We start from the raw sequence: 13092 nt of genomic DNA, 5'->3' as shown, positions 1-13092 counted from the left end.
AATGTGGAGCCTTCGGAAGTGTTCAGTAAAGACCTACCCCTTAGTTTGCACCCAACGATTTGAGGATGATTTGGTTTTCAATTCAGATTTTTTTTTCAATACATGCTATTATCACAATTTCCCTTCAGAAATTCCAAGACCTTCCAAGAATCCACAGGGCTCAAAGAGAATGCAAGTTTGGAAAATATAACCCCTCTGGCCCTTCAGGGTACTTGAAAGAGGGCTGAAGGAGGGGCTGCTGGGTGCTTTCCCTTCTGGACCTCAGGGCAAGCCCTTATATGTGGAATTGTTTGGATGAGATTCCTGAGCTCCTCTTGGGGAATATCAGAGAACATGCCCAAGGCCCAGGACTTTCTGGGATTGACAGTGGGGGAGGGTGCATAGAATTTGATGCTAAAGAAAATAACTCTTCTTTGGAGAAAGAAGGACAAGAGAGCTGTCTTCAGCTATCTGCAGAGCCACTCTGGGAAAGAAAGCACATATGTGAGCTTTGTGATTGTAGAGGAGAAAATGAGGAGCAGCAGGTAGAAGTCACGCAGCCACTGATTGTCCCTCAATTTAAGAAAGGCCTTGCTAGTGACAAAAGTGGTTCAATAAAGAAAGGAACTGTTCAGGCAGGAGTGAGCAGGTAGGATTCAAGCAGAGGCCCTCTGCCAGGAAGCTACCAAAACTTTTATTGGCCAGATGCACAACTTGAATAGGTGGTTTTCCCAAAGATCCTTTTAAAAAAATTTTTTTAGATGTTGATGGACTTTTTATTTCATTTCATTTTTTAAATTTATGTAGTTGTAGATGAACACACAGGATCTTTATTCATTTTTATGTGGTGCTGAGGATTGAACCCAATACTTCACACATGCGAGGCAAGCACTTTACCACTGAGCTACAGCCTCAACCCCAGGCTTTTTATTTTATTCATTTATTTTTATGTGGTGCTGAGAATCAAACCCAGTGCCTCACACGTGCTAGGCGAGCACTCTACCACTGAGCCACTGCCCCAAGCCCCGAAGATCCTTTTTACACCTTAGAAATCTCTACAAACACATGAGGACATCATTCAATTTAAGTGGGCTGAATTGCACAGGATCTCCACAAAATTTAAAAATCTGATTACTGTGATGCTGGTCTCTTTGGGATTATGTGATTGTCTTTTTTTTTTTTTTTGGCATGCTCAAAACATTTTTACATCTCTTTTCTCTCATCTCACCTGGTAGGCAAGGCATGATTTTACACTGAAACAAAGATTCCCAGAAAGTGTGACTTCCCAAAGGTCATACTGAATTCGGTGGGAGGCAGGGAGTAGATTTGAAGCAGAGCACAGGTTTCCTGTCTGCTAGCCCAACTCCAGTGATGGCCCACACAATAAAGAACATGCTCCATTGCTCTGGGAGGGGAGAGGCTCACTTGACCAATTTGGAAATCCTCTTACTGTGTTAGATGACTAGAAAACAGAATGTGAACTTTCTAAGTTCAAAGTCTATTTCCTAGTGGGGAAAATAAGACATCTGGTTCATAGTTAAATAAGATGGATCCTAAGGGATCTTTGACAATGAATTGCTTTTCTAAATCTGCCTTTCGATAATTGAAACATGCATGCTTTAGAAGCATATGGATTGAATGTACAAAAACCTGGGAATGCTATTGGATTGGTGTACAATGAAGGAATCTTAGAAAAATAGGGTAGAAGGGATTTTTGAAAGGTTGGTGGTCTAGTCTGCCATCCCCTTTGCCTGACTATTTTGCCTCCATCAAGCAAGAAAAGTGTCAGCACCTGTTGTGTTGGGTGGTGGTTAACTCAAGACAGCCAGGAATAAGTAGAGTTTCAGCAAGATAGTCATACTATCTTGAAGAACAAAATAACCCTGGTTTGGTGACAATTCAACTATGGGGAAAATCAAGGGGGCTACGTCAATTTGCATCAAACCTCATTGTCTTCTGGGAAATAGAGCAACCATTATGCACACTGAATATCATAATATGGGATTGGGGTGGGAAGGGCAGGGGAGGTACACAATGCATGTGGACAGGAATCCGTCACATAAATGTCTTGCTGTTAATGGAGTCTTCTGATTAGTGTTTTGTGGGTAATCCATTTTGCATTCATTAAACCTATCTGAAACAAAACATCCCTTTATCAAAGTCCCTAGAAATGTCTGTTCAATCTCTCTGAGCTTGTGTATGTGTGTGTGCATATGTATGTGTGATGATTTCTCATCAATAGAAGTTTATTAAACAGCCTTTTACTGACCATATGCTGTCGGTCTGATAGCCAGACCATCAGTGGTACTGTAGCTGGAAATGAGGGTCAGGACACCGAATCTGGAAGCAACACTTTATTAGTGGCACCACAGCCCAGAGGGATGATTCCCAAAGCCTGAGAACAAGCACAGTGGGGCTTTTACTTTTATATATAAGCAAGTTTGGGGTACACCAAGGCAAGGGAGTTGGTGCAATTCTATTGGAGGTTGCATTCTTCATTCCTTATATGGGTATAAGTTTGTCAACAACCTAGGGACTTTTAGCTCAGATAGCCTAGGGCCTTTTACTACACTAAGCCTAAGGGGGATTTTTTTTTCTGTCCCCGTTGTTTGTTTCCTGCTTCTGCTACTGTGGATCTTTTCCAGGTACCTGTTGTTACCCACTGCAAGCCTCTGTGGTGAAATGTCAGTAAGCAGAGCTGCCCTGTGTCAGCCTGAAAAACCACAGCCTGGCAGCTCTTAAACTGCTAAGATTCCCATTTTGTTCTACCACAGTAGTGTCAGCTCACATGGAAAGAAGCTTACAAAGACTAAAATCCAGGCTGCCCCTTGTAGCCCTTGCTGAATAGAAGCAGGTTTGGGGAAAATGAAATACTTTCTCCCACCCTTCAAAGGGGGCAGAAAGCAGATTGGTTTCAAGAATGCAGGAGAACTGAAAAGAATTTCAACAGGAAGTTTCAACTAGAAGCATAAGGAGCTATAGTTATTTTGGAAAAACAATCATGCAATTGCAAAGCACGAGCACAAACTTTGAAAACCTGGTAAAATGGAAAATCCAAAGTAAGTACAACTGTGTCTTTTAAGTCAAAGAATAAATATAGATTGCTGGCTAAGAATATATTTTGCTACATTTTTTTCTATAACTGGAAACAAATTAGGAAGCTTTAAGTGTTTTGATCAAATGAAAGGTATTTTTAAGTATAATGGAACATTATATAGCTATTTTTAAATAATGACACCTGAATGAACAATATACAGAAATTCTTTGAAATATTTTTGCATCTAAGTTTGAAGTTATTTCAAAATATGTTTTTTGAAGGACAATATAAATGTTCACCAACATATATTAAGAATAAAATTCCAGGCTGGGGATGAGGCTCAAGCGGTAGCGCGCTCGCCTGGCATGCGTGCGGCCGGGTTCGATCCTCAGCACCACATACAAACAAAGATGTTGTGTCTGCCGAAAACTAAAAAATAAATATTAAAATTCTCTCTCTCTCTCTCTCTCTTTAAAAAAAAAGAACAAAGTTCCAAGAAGCACTACTTGTAATAGTCCCAAACTGAAAGCAGTTCATATATCCATGAGAGATAAAAATGGAAAAATAAAGTTTCATATTTCAATTGCATGGGATACTATAAAGCAATGAAAAAGAATAAAGTACGGCTACACACAACAACCTGGGTAAATTTCAGACATGCTGTTGAGTGAAAGAAGAAAAACAAAAAAATTATATAATGTGTGATTCCATTTAAATAAAGTTGAGAAAAAGGCAGAACTAATTCTATGATGATGAAGGGAAGAACAGAGGTTTCCTTGAGGCTGGGGTGTAGACTGGGGTGGGGGAATTTCTAGAATCATAAAAATTCATGGAACTATATAGGGAAGCATTTGAGCCCTTGAATGGATATAAATCATACCTCAATAAACAAAAATTTGAATTTCAAAAATTAAAATAAAAGGAACAAAACATTTGCTCTTCTTCCCCTATTTTGCAATTCCTTGGGTCTGCTGCTTCATATCTTATTCTTTTCTGTGTTTTGGGTTCCAACAAAGAGAGCAGATATTTATCCCCATATAGATGAGTGGAATGTGTCCTGGTGTGTCTGTTTCAGAGGTAGTAAGCTCCAAGAGGACAGGGGGCATACAGTAAGCATCTCATTTCTAGTACATGGCACATGCCTGGTCTCACACTTTGGAAACCTCACTTCAGCCCTTCCCTAGCTCTATCCCTCCCAGAAGCAAGAATCCACTAGAACAAAGGAGCATGTCCTGCCAGAGCCCTTACACTCTTTCTAGTCCATAATCTGTCTACTTAGGGCCTAGGAAGTCCCTGCAGGCTTCTTTCCCCAGTCCATCCTCCTGAGGTGGAGAATGCACCACCAATGAGAAAACCCCTTTGACAGGGGGTCAGGTCATCTACTTGCATGTGTGTAAAGCCCCTCATGGTCTAGGATGGAATTGGGATCCAAGAGAAGGAGGCCATGGAGTCAGGATGCTGCCTGGGGGCCAAGAACTGATCCATCTATGCTATAATGTTTCCATATGAAACTGAGGAATCTAAGAATTTTAAACTTGAACCTGGGCTTCCAGATCATTATGAAGATATGATTTATTTTTTCCAAAATAGGAGGACAGAACACACTTTATTGAACAGTGTTAGTTTAATTTATCATTTGCCAATCTTTAGACATATGGTAGTTTGGACCCCTTTGTACATTTGTCCAAGAATCCACTAGATCAAAGGAGCATGTCCTGCCAGAAAGGTGTTTATGTCCCACACAGGGGAAGGTTTGTCTGCCACAGAGTAGCTACTCAATATGTAGTTAACTTAATGAATCTCATAGGCTGCTTCTCTCATTTCAGATTTGCATCTCTAAGTCTAACTATTTCCACATTAAGAAATCCTATCTACTTATCCCCAAACAATTCATCTCCCTGATATGGCTCAATTCTTTTGTACTTGGGATGGAGCCCAGAGGTGCTTTGCCACCCAGCTACATCCCCAGCACTTTTTCTTTTTTTTATTTTGAGACATGATGTTGCTAAGTAGCCCAGGCTGGCCTCTAACTTATATCCTCCTGTCTCAGCCTCCTATGTCACTGGAACTACAGGTGTGCACCCCTGCATCTGGCTCAATCTACCTAACCTTCATATCCTCCCAATCGCCTTCCAGATGCACACAAACACATATGATGACTAAAGTTCTACTGGAATTTCTGTCAATCACCTTCAGGAATTGTTCTAGCCTGGAACTGGGTTTCCAGCCCCCCACTCTTTTTTCCAGTGCTGAGAATTGAACCTAGGGTCTTGTACATGCTAGATAAGTGCTCTGTCACTAAGCCCCATCTCCAGCCCCCCCCCCCCATCCACACTTTGTGATCTTCTATGAAGTCTAACAGGTCATATAAAGAATTCTTTTTTTCTTTTACTTGCATTCAAAGGCTTTAAATGGATGGTTTTTGGCTACAGATCCTCTAACCTCTAAGCAAGGCAGGCTCTCTGGGCCCTTGATGGCTACTTCTAGGTGTGGGCGCATGTGCAAAGCATGCATTTTAATAACAATCTTTGAGGTGATGATAGACAGATGGTGGCAGAGAGGAGAAAGGAAAATATTTGCAGTAGAGGACCCAGAATGTGCACAGATGTAGAGGCAGAATGAAATGACTGGGAATGAAAAAGTGAAATGATTGGGGAAATGACAAGAAGGATAAGAGCTTGATTAAAGCAGAGGATTGTGCAAAGGGATCAGTTCGGTTCACAGACATGTCCCCAGAACATAGCCCAGTGGGTTACATAATAGATACACAATAAACAATGAATTGAATTAAAAATTATTAAATGAATCACTAAGGTAGGGAATGCAGTTGTAAAAAAAAAGAGAGAGATGAGTTGAGGTATTTGGACTCAGTGCTAGAGACAATAAAGAGCCATTGAAAGTTCTTGAGCACAAGAGTGACTTGCTAAGTGAAGTGTTTTAGGAAAGTGTATCTGACATAAAAGAGCTATTATAGATAAGGAAGTCAACAATAGAAGACTCTACTTATTCACTCTGCTGTCCCCAGTGTCATGTACCACTCCCATGGTTTTTTGTTTGTTTGTTTGTTTGTTTAATCAAATGAGATCTTAAAGCTGGAGGAAAAGAAGTGGTTAACAGTGGTCATTCAGTTTTCCACATATTTGAATTTTCGTTAGTTCCTCATTGGAAGGCCTGGATCTGTGGACAAGTTCCATTTGCCACATAAGAGGTTTGCATGATTGAGGGAGTCACAGGCCTTAATGCTGTGGTGGCCAGGCACTGTCCACTGGAGGAATGAGGCCTATCATACAGAAAGGTGTTTATGTCCCGTTGTCAGGGGCCTCTTCTCCCTTGCAATCTGAATCTCCAAATTCACTTCAGAGCCAAATCTTTTGTATCAAACACTGGATGCTGAAGATGCAACCTTCCCCCAGGACCGATCTGCAAATGCACAATTCCAACAGGAATATTCCATGAATGTCTCAAATTGTTAAGAGCTCCTGCCCAATTTACCCAGCTAATAGAATTGGCACATGTTCTAGTATTTGCACTGGAGCACACACAGTGCTCAACCAAAAGAAGGAGATACAAACAGATGTATTTTCTGGCAGTTCAGTGAAAGTTGTCCGTGGTCCAGAGCAGATATTGAGTGGCTTTAGGTCTCCTAGCCCAGAGACCAAATTAATAATAAGAGCATCTACCATTTACTTCCTATAGGCCAGACCCCATGGGGCACTTCGTACATGTTATCTAAATCCCCCTTCATAGTCACCCTGTGAAGTCGGGGTTTTGCCATCTAATTTTGCCGAAAAAGCAGCAAAGGTGATAAATAGAAAGACTAGAACCAGTGAAATGACCCCAAATCACACTAGTTACTGGAGGGACTGCGTCTTACTAACTATAAGAACTTCAGAAGATCACTTATGTTATTTCCCCATCATTTAAGCATTTTTTTAAAAAAATATTTTTTAGTTGTCAATGGACCTTTATTTTATTTATTTTTATGCAGTGCCAAGAATCGAACCCAGTGCCTTGCACAAGCTAGGCAGGTGCTCCACCACTGAGCCACCACCCCAGCCCTCATTTAAGCATTTACTAAGTGGTAGCAGTCATTTTTGGCTTTCTTGAGATACATTTGACTGTTAAAAATTATATGTTGGGAGATGGAGACAGGAGGATCACAAGTTCAAAGCCAGCCTCAGCAACTCAGCAAGGCCTTAAGCAACTCAGCTAAACTCTGTCTCAATATAAAAACAGGGCTGTGGATGTGGCTCAGTGATTAAGCACCTCTGGGTTCAATCCGTGGTAACCCTCCCCCCAAAAAAATTATATGTATTAAGGTGTACAACTAAAGACCTTGATATTCATATACATGGTTAAATCAGCACCACAATTAGCTAATTAAGATATTCATCATCTTATATAGTTGCTATTTTCTTTTTGTGGTCTAAATACTTAAAATGAATCCTCTTAGCAAATATCAAGTATGTAATATAGTATTGTTACATATAGGCACTATGTCACACACCAAATCCCATAGTTTTTTTCATTTAGCATAACCTAAACTTTACACCCAATATTGTCCAATGACCAACAGCTCCTCATTTCCCCTACCCCAGCCCATGGTAACCATTATTATACTATCTGCCTATAGGAGTTTGACTATTTTAATCTCCATATATAAGTGAGATCATACAGTACTTTCTGTGTCTGATTTATTTCACTTAGCATAATGTCTACCAGGTTCTTCCATGTTGGTACAAATGGCAGAATGTCCTTTTTAAAGGCTGAGTAATATTATACATGCATGCTTGTGCGTGTGTGTGCACGCGCGTGCGCACACACACACACGAATATTTTTGTCCATTCATCCATTGTCCAAACTCTTTGCCACTAGACTAGGCCTTCTGGGTTCCACTGTTAGGAGCCATGGATAGAAACTGGATCCCTCACTCAGGTTGGATGGTTACAAAGCAACAGTCACAAACACTAACAGTGCTAATGCAGATAAAACTATATCTACTCTCTGGATTTTTAAATCCTGGGGAATATCCTGAGAACTTGGATTTCCAGAAGAATTTTCAAGATAAAGACAAACAAGCAAGAAAGAACAAGAAAGAAACTAAAGGAATGGTTGGAGATGACATAAGAGCCAGAGTCAGAATTCTGTCCATTCTCCATACATTGTTGTAATGAAAACCAAAGATCCAGCTCAGTCCAGTTCTGTGTGGACAAATAGCTAGAGCTGAGCTCACCACACCCAACAAACTTGGAAGACCACAAGGCAAACAATTTCATCAAGCCCACTATAGCCATTAGGCCTAGGTGTTTGGGCCGATGGGGGTATTTTTCTGTCTGAACTGGAAACAAGATGACCTACTACCATCTGCCTGCAAATTGTACCCAAGTAGAAAAGGTCATCTATCTTCCTATGTCAATTTGGAATAATTTTCATAAACTAGAAACACTTTGTGCTTGAGACCAATTACTACCTTATGCTCAGGTTCTCAGGAAATCGGGAACACTATTGTTTTGTGAATTAGTATCTGCTTATTACAAGAAATTCATGAATAGGTATGACTTAGAGAAATGTGGTTATCATATTTGCATCATTGTGAACAAATTTACCTGACAAGAACAAATTAGAGGAGGAAAAGTTTATTTTAGGCTCATGGTTTCAGAGATTCAGTCCATGGTCAGCTAGCCCTATTGCTCTGGGCCTGAGTTAAGGCTGAACATCATGGTGGAAGGGCACGAAGGAGCAAATTCATGGCAGCCAGGAAGCGGAGAGAGAGGGAGGGGGAAGGGGTCACAAGGAAGACGAACCCTTCCAGGGCATGCCGTCTCAGTGACCCACCACCTCCAGCCACACCCATCTACCTATAGTTCCCACTTAGTCCATTCAAACTAGGATGGATTAATTAGGTTTCAGCTCTTACAATCCAATCATTTTACCTCTGAATATTCCTGCATTAGCATACAATCCATAACAAATCTATAACAAACCATAACAAATCTATAACAAAACATAACAAAAGGTGAGTATCACATCATTTATGACAATTCCAGACCATGGATGGTGGATCATAATGGCAGAGAGGTAAGGCTGGCTAGCAGGAATGAGTTAGCATATGTTTTTCTCAGGAGCAATCTTCTCAAAATGATGGCAATTTGCTCATTTCTTCCTTCCTTCTTTCTCTCTGCATCTGTATCTATTTCAGGGTCTAACCTGACTCTCTCTACTTTCTGGAAGCTCCCTCCCCTGTCCTCCTGCTGTAGTTTCCTTATTTGAACAGCTCATCATTCACTACATCATGCTGTTTCTGCTCCAGTTTTCTAAAGCTAATATTGACACTAGTCACTATCTTCTTAGCTCTGCATAAATTCATGTCTTCTGATCCTATTTAGTTCTTAAAGTCTGTAATTGTGTAGTTCTAAAAAATTATGATTTATCCCTAATGTTTTCAAACATGCTTCAAGATGTCTGGGTACTTTGTCTTATAATTATTTGTGTTCTTCAAAGAATTTCACATTGTTACACCAAAATAAAGTCATAAATTCTTTTTGAATGTAGGACTGAATCAGGGAATCAACCACTGATCCATAAAAATCCAATATATGGACCTGAGTCCTTAGTTTATACTGCAAGCTAAAGGAAGGGTTCTGCCCTTCCCTGGGTACTCTAGGCTAAACATACACAGCACAGGCAGGTATGACCCCAGAGTCCCCAGCACAGGACAGGAAGTGCATTCAAAGAGATTGGAGAATCCAAGAAGAATCATCAGACTTTGGAGGTAACCACCTTCTCCATGACTTATATTATTTAGGACTTTCAAAAAAAAACATGTAAATATCAACATCTACATCACCCTTTAAACAAACACCTGGGTTTACACAATTAGTAAAACCTCCTTGTTATTCCTCAAACACATTAAGGGCTCTCCTGCCTCAGGGTCTTTGCACTTAATCTTCCCTCTGCTGGAATGCTCTTTGTTTGAATAGTCCCATGACTCACACTCACTCTCAATTTCATTTTCTTTCTTTGATTTTCCCTCTCCCTCTCCCTCTCCCTCTCTCACCAGGGATTGAACTCAAAGGTGTTCAACCACTGAGCAACATCCTCAGTAGTTTTTATTTTGAGACAGGGTCTTGCTTAGTTGCTTGGGACTTCACTAAGTTGCCAAGGCTGGCTTTGAACCTGGGATCCCCCTGCCTCAGCCTCCCAAGTCACTAGGATTACACACATACACTATCGTGCCTGCCCACTCTCAACTTTTTGAGCTATCAGGTCTATTTTCAACTGATAAGTCCTGTATGAGGCCTTCCCTGACCACACTGCTCCCAAGTCTCCCTATCCATCCACCCTGTTTGAGTTTTTCCTTAAAACTCTTTGCAACTTGACTTAATATGTATTGATCATTTGTTTTTTGATTCTGTCCCTTGTTCAGAATGTAAGCTCTATATGATATAGAATGATATTTTCTGTCTTGTTCATTATGTTCCCAGTACTTACCACAACCCCTGGCATGTAATAGGTGTTCAATAAATATTTGTAGAATGAATGAATGGGAGGAGAATTTAGTTGTAACAGGATTTATCTTTGGAGTCTTCAATACTGCTCTTATAACCACATTTAAAACATTTCAAATTCTTTTTCTTTTTCACAGAGTAATGTTCACCTTTATTCATTTATTCATCTCATTAGTAAAAATTTAAAAGGAAATACTATGATATAGTGCTATAATGCTGAGAATTTATTATGTTCCAGGGATTTTTAGATTTTTTTTTTTTTTTTAGTACCAGAGATCAAATGCAGGGGCAATTTACTATCGAACCAAATCCTTAGTCCTTTTTATTTTTTATTTTGTCACAGGTCCTTGCTGAGGCTGGCTTTGAACTCCCAATCCTCTTGCCTTAGCCTCCTGAGCCTCTGGGATTACAGGCATATGTCACCACGCCTGGCTGTATTTTAAGAGTTTTACAGAGGGCATTTTATTTAATCTCTAAACAAATTCTATAAGGGAGTACTTTTTAAATCCCCATTTTACAAGTAAGGAAACTGAATGTTCTAGAAGTTAAGCAATTTACCGAAACTTACAGCTACTAAGTCATGATCTGACTGTTTTGACATAAGCCATACCGGGGGTGGGGGAAAGAGAGTGGATAACCATTAAAGAAGTGGAAAACAAGTTTGGTTAACAACAACAAAGCAATCTCCTAGACTGGTTCCAGGAGTGAATCCAAACAACACACTCTTCTCAGTCATTTTGTGTACCATTGCTTTCTTCAAGGCCCAAGCATATTTAACCTCTTCTCTGAAGCCTTTTTTGATTTCATGCTCCCTCACCCTTAACAGAGATGGCCAGTACAGGGGACCACAAAGGCAAAACCATTCTTTAGTGGCGTAAGATTGAAGCCCCAGTCTAAATGCAAAATCCATGCTCTTTTCCATGTAACAATTTAATTATACATCACCAGCAAGTCTCTGGAGTAGACAGTAAAGCAGACCAAGGAAGGGTCGATCATTCTTTCTTTTAGCCATAGCTCTTCTGCTCTCCATTCCTTCCCCTTTATCTTACAGTAACTCAGCAGCAGCAATACTTGGAATTTTCTCCTGAGGGTCAGCAAAAAAAGAAGACTGGGAAAGAAGGGGATGCTGTACAGGTAGGAGGTCCTTGGTGCAGTTCTAGATGCAGTGTGGCCAATTCTGGAGGTGTCCTCAGGACAAATGACTGGCCCTGGTGAAGTTGAATATTACCTTTTGATTGGTGTGCTGCAGGGCTGATCTTTCCCACTGTTACTATCCAGGAAAGTGACTTCTGGACTCTAAATCTAGACTTCTTCTCCAGAATCTACTAGAATAACCCCAGCTTCTTTCTTTTTCTAATACTCTGTCCATCTCTAACTCCCATGGCCTGCCTCAGCACCTATTTGATTTATTATTGTTTTGATTCTTCTGGTGGCTACAAGGCCAAGTGCCACATCTGGCACCCCTCCAGGGGCCATAACTTCCCAAGTGTGCACTGGCAGAAGAGGGAACTGTATAAGAGGAGAGGATTGTTATGAATTTAATAAAAGAGGCTTGGAAGCTGGGTGTGCATGCCTGAAATCCCAGCAATTCAGGAGGCTGAGGCAGGAGGATTGCATGCTCAAAGCCAGCCTCAGCAACTTAGCGAGGCCCTCAGCAACTTAAAGAGACCCTGTCTCTAAATAAAAATAAAAGGGTTGGGCTTGGGGTTGTGGCTCAGAGATAGAGTGCTTGCCTAGCATGCATGAGGCACTGGGTTCGATTCTCAGCACCACATAAAAACAAAATAAATGTGGGCTGGGGATGTGGCTCAAGCGGTAAGCACGCTCTCCTGGCATGCGTGCGGCCCGAGTTCGATCCTCAGCACCACATACAAAGATGTTGTGTCCGCAAAAAAAAAACAAAACAAAAAAAAACTAAGAAATAAATATTAAGAAATTCTCTCTCTCTTTAAAAAAATAAATAAATAAATGTATTTTTTAAAAAATAAAAGGGCTGGACATGTGGCTCAGTGGTTAAACACCCGTGAGTTCAATCCATAGTGACAAAAACAAACAAAAAACATGGAGAAAAAAGAGGCTTGGGAAACATGTAATCTCTAGGGTAATCTTTAGTCAGGGTTCTCAGCATGTGCTTCATGGCCTTCAGTGTCAGAATTGCACAGGTAATTTGTTAAAAATAGAGAATCTAGCTGGGCATGGTAGCAGATACCTATAAAGCTAGTGATTGGGGAGGCTGAGATAGGAGGACTCCAAGTTTGAGGCCAGCTTCAGCAACTTAGTGAGACCCTATCTCAAAATAAAAAATGAAAAGGGCCTGGAATGTAGCTCAGTGTTAGAGCACCCCTTGGTTCAATCTCCTAGTACCAAAAAAACAAAGAACAAAAGAAAAAAGAGCCTCAGGCCCCAAGCCCAGACCTACTGAATCTGCATTTTAACAAGCTCCCCACATGATTAAATGCATTAAAATTAGAGACCCACTGTCTTTATCAACCCCAACTGCTTAAAGCCAGGGCACATCTGAATCACTAGGGGAAACTCAGAAAATAATATTGAATCCTGGGTCCCAC

The sequence above is a fragment of the Marmota monax genome, unplaced genomic scaffold (assembly GCF_021218885.2).
Source record: "Marmota monax isolate L192 unplaced genomic scaffold, Marmota_monax_Labrador192_F-V1.1 WCK01_AAM20220418_F8-fsc00054, whole genome shotgun sequence".
Lineage (NCBI taxonomy): Eukaryota > Metazoa > Chordata > Mammalia > Rodentia > Sciuridae > Marmota > Marmota monax.
The sequence above is the reverse complement of the archived record's forward strand: the minus strand, read 5'-3'. Positions refer to the sequence as shown.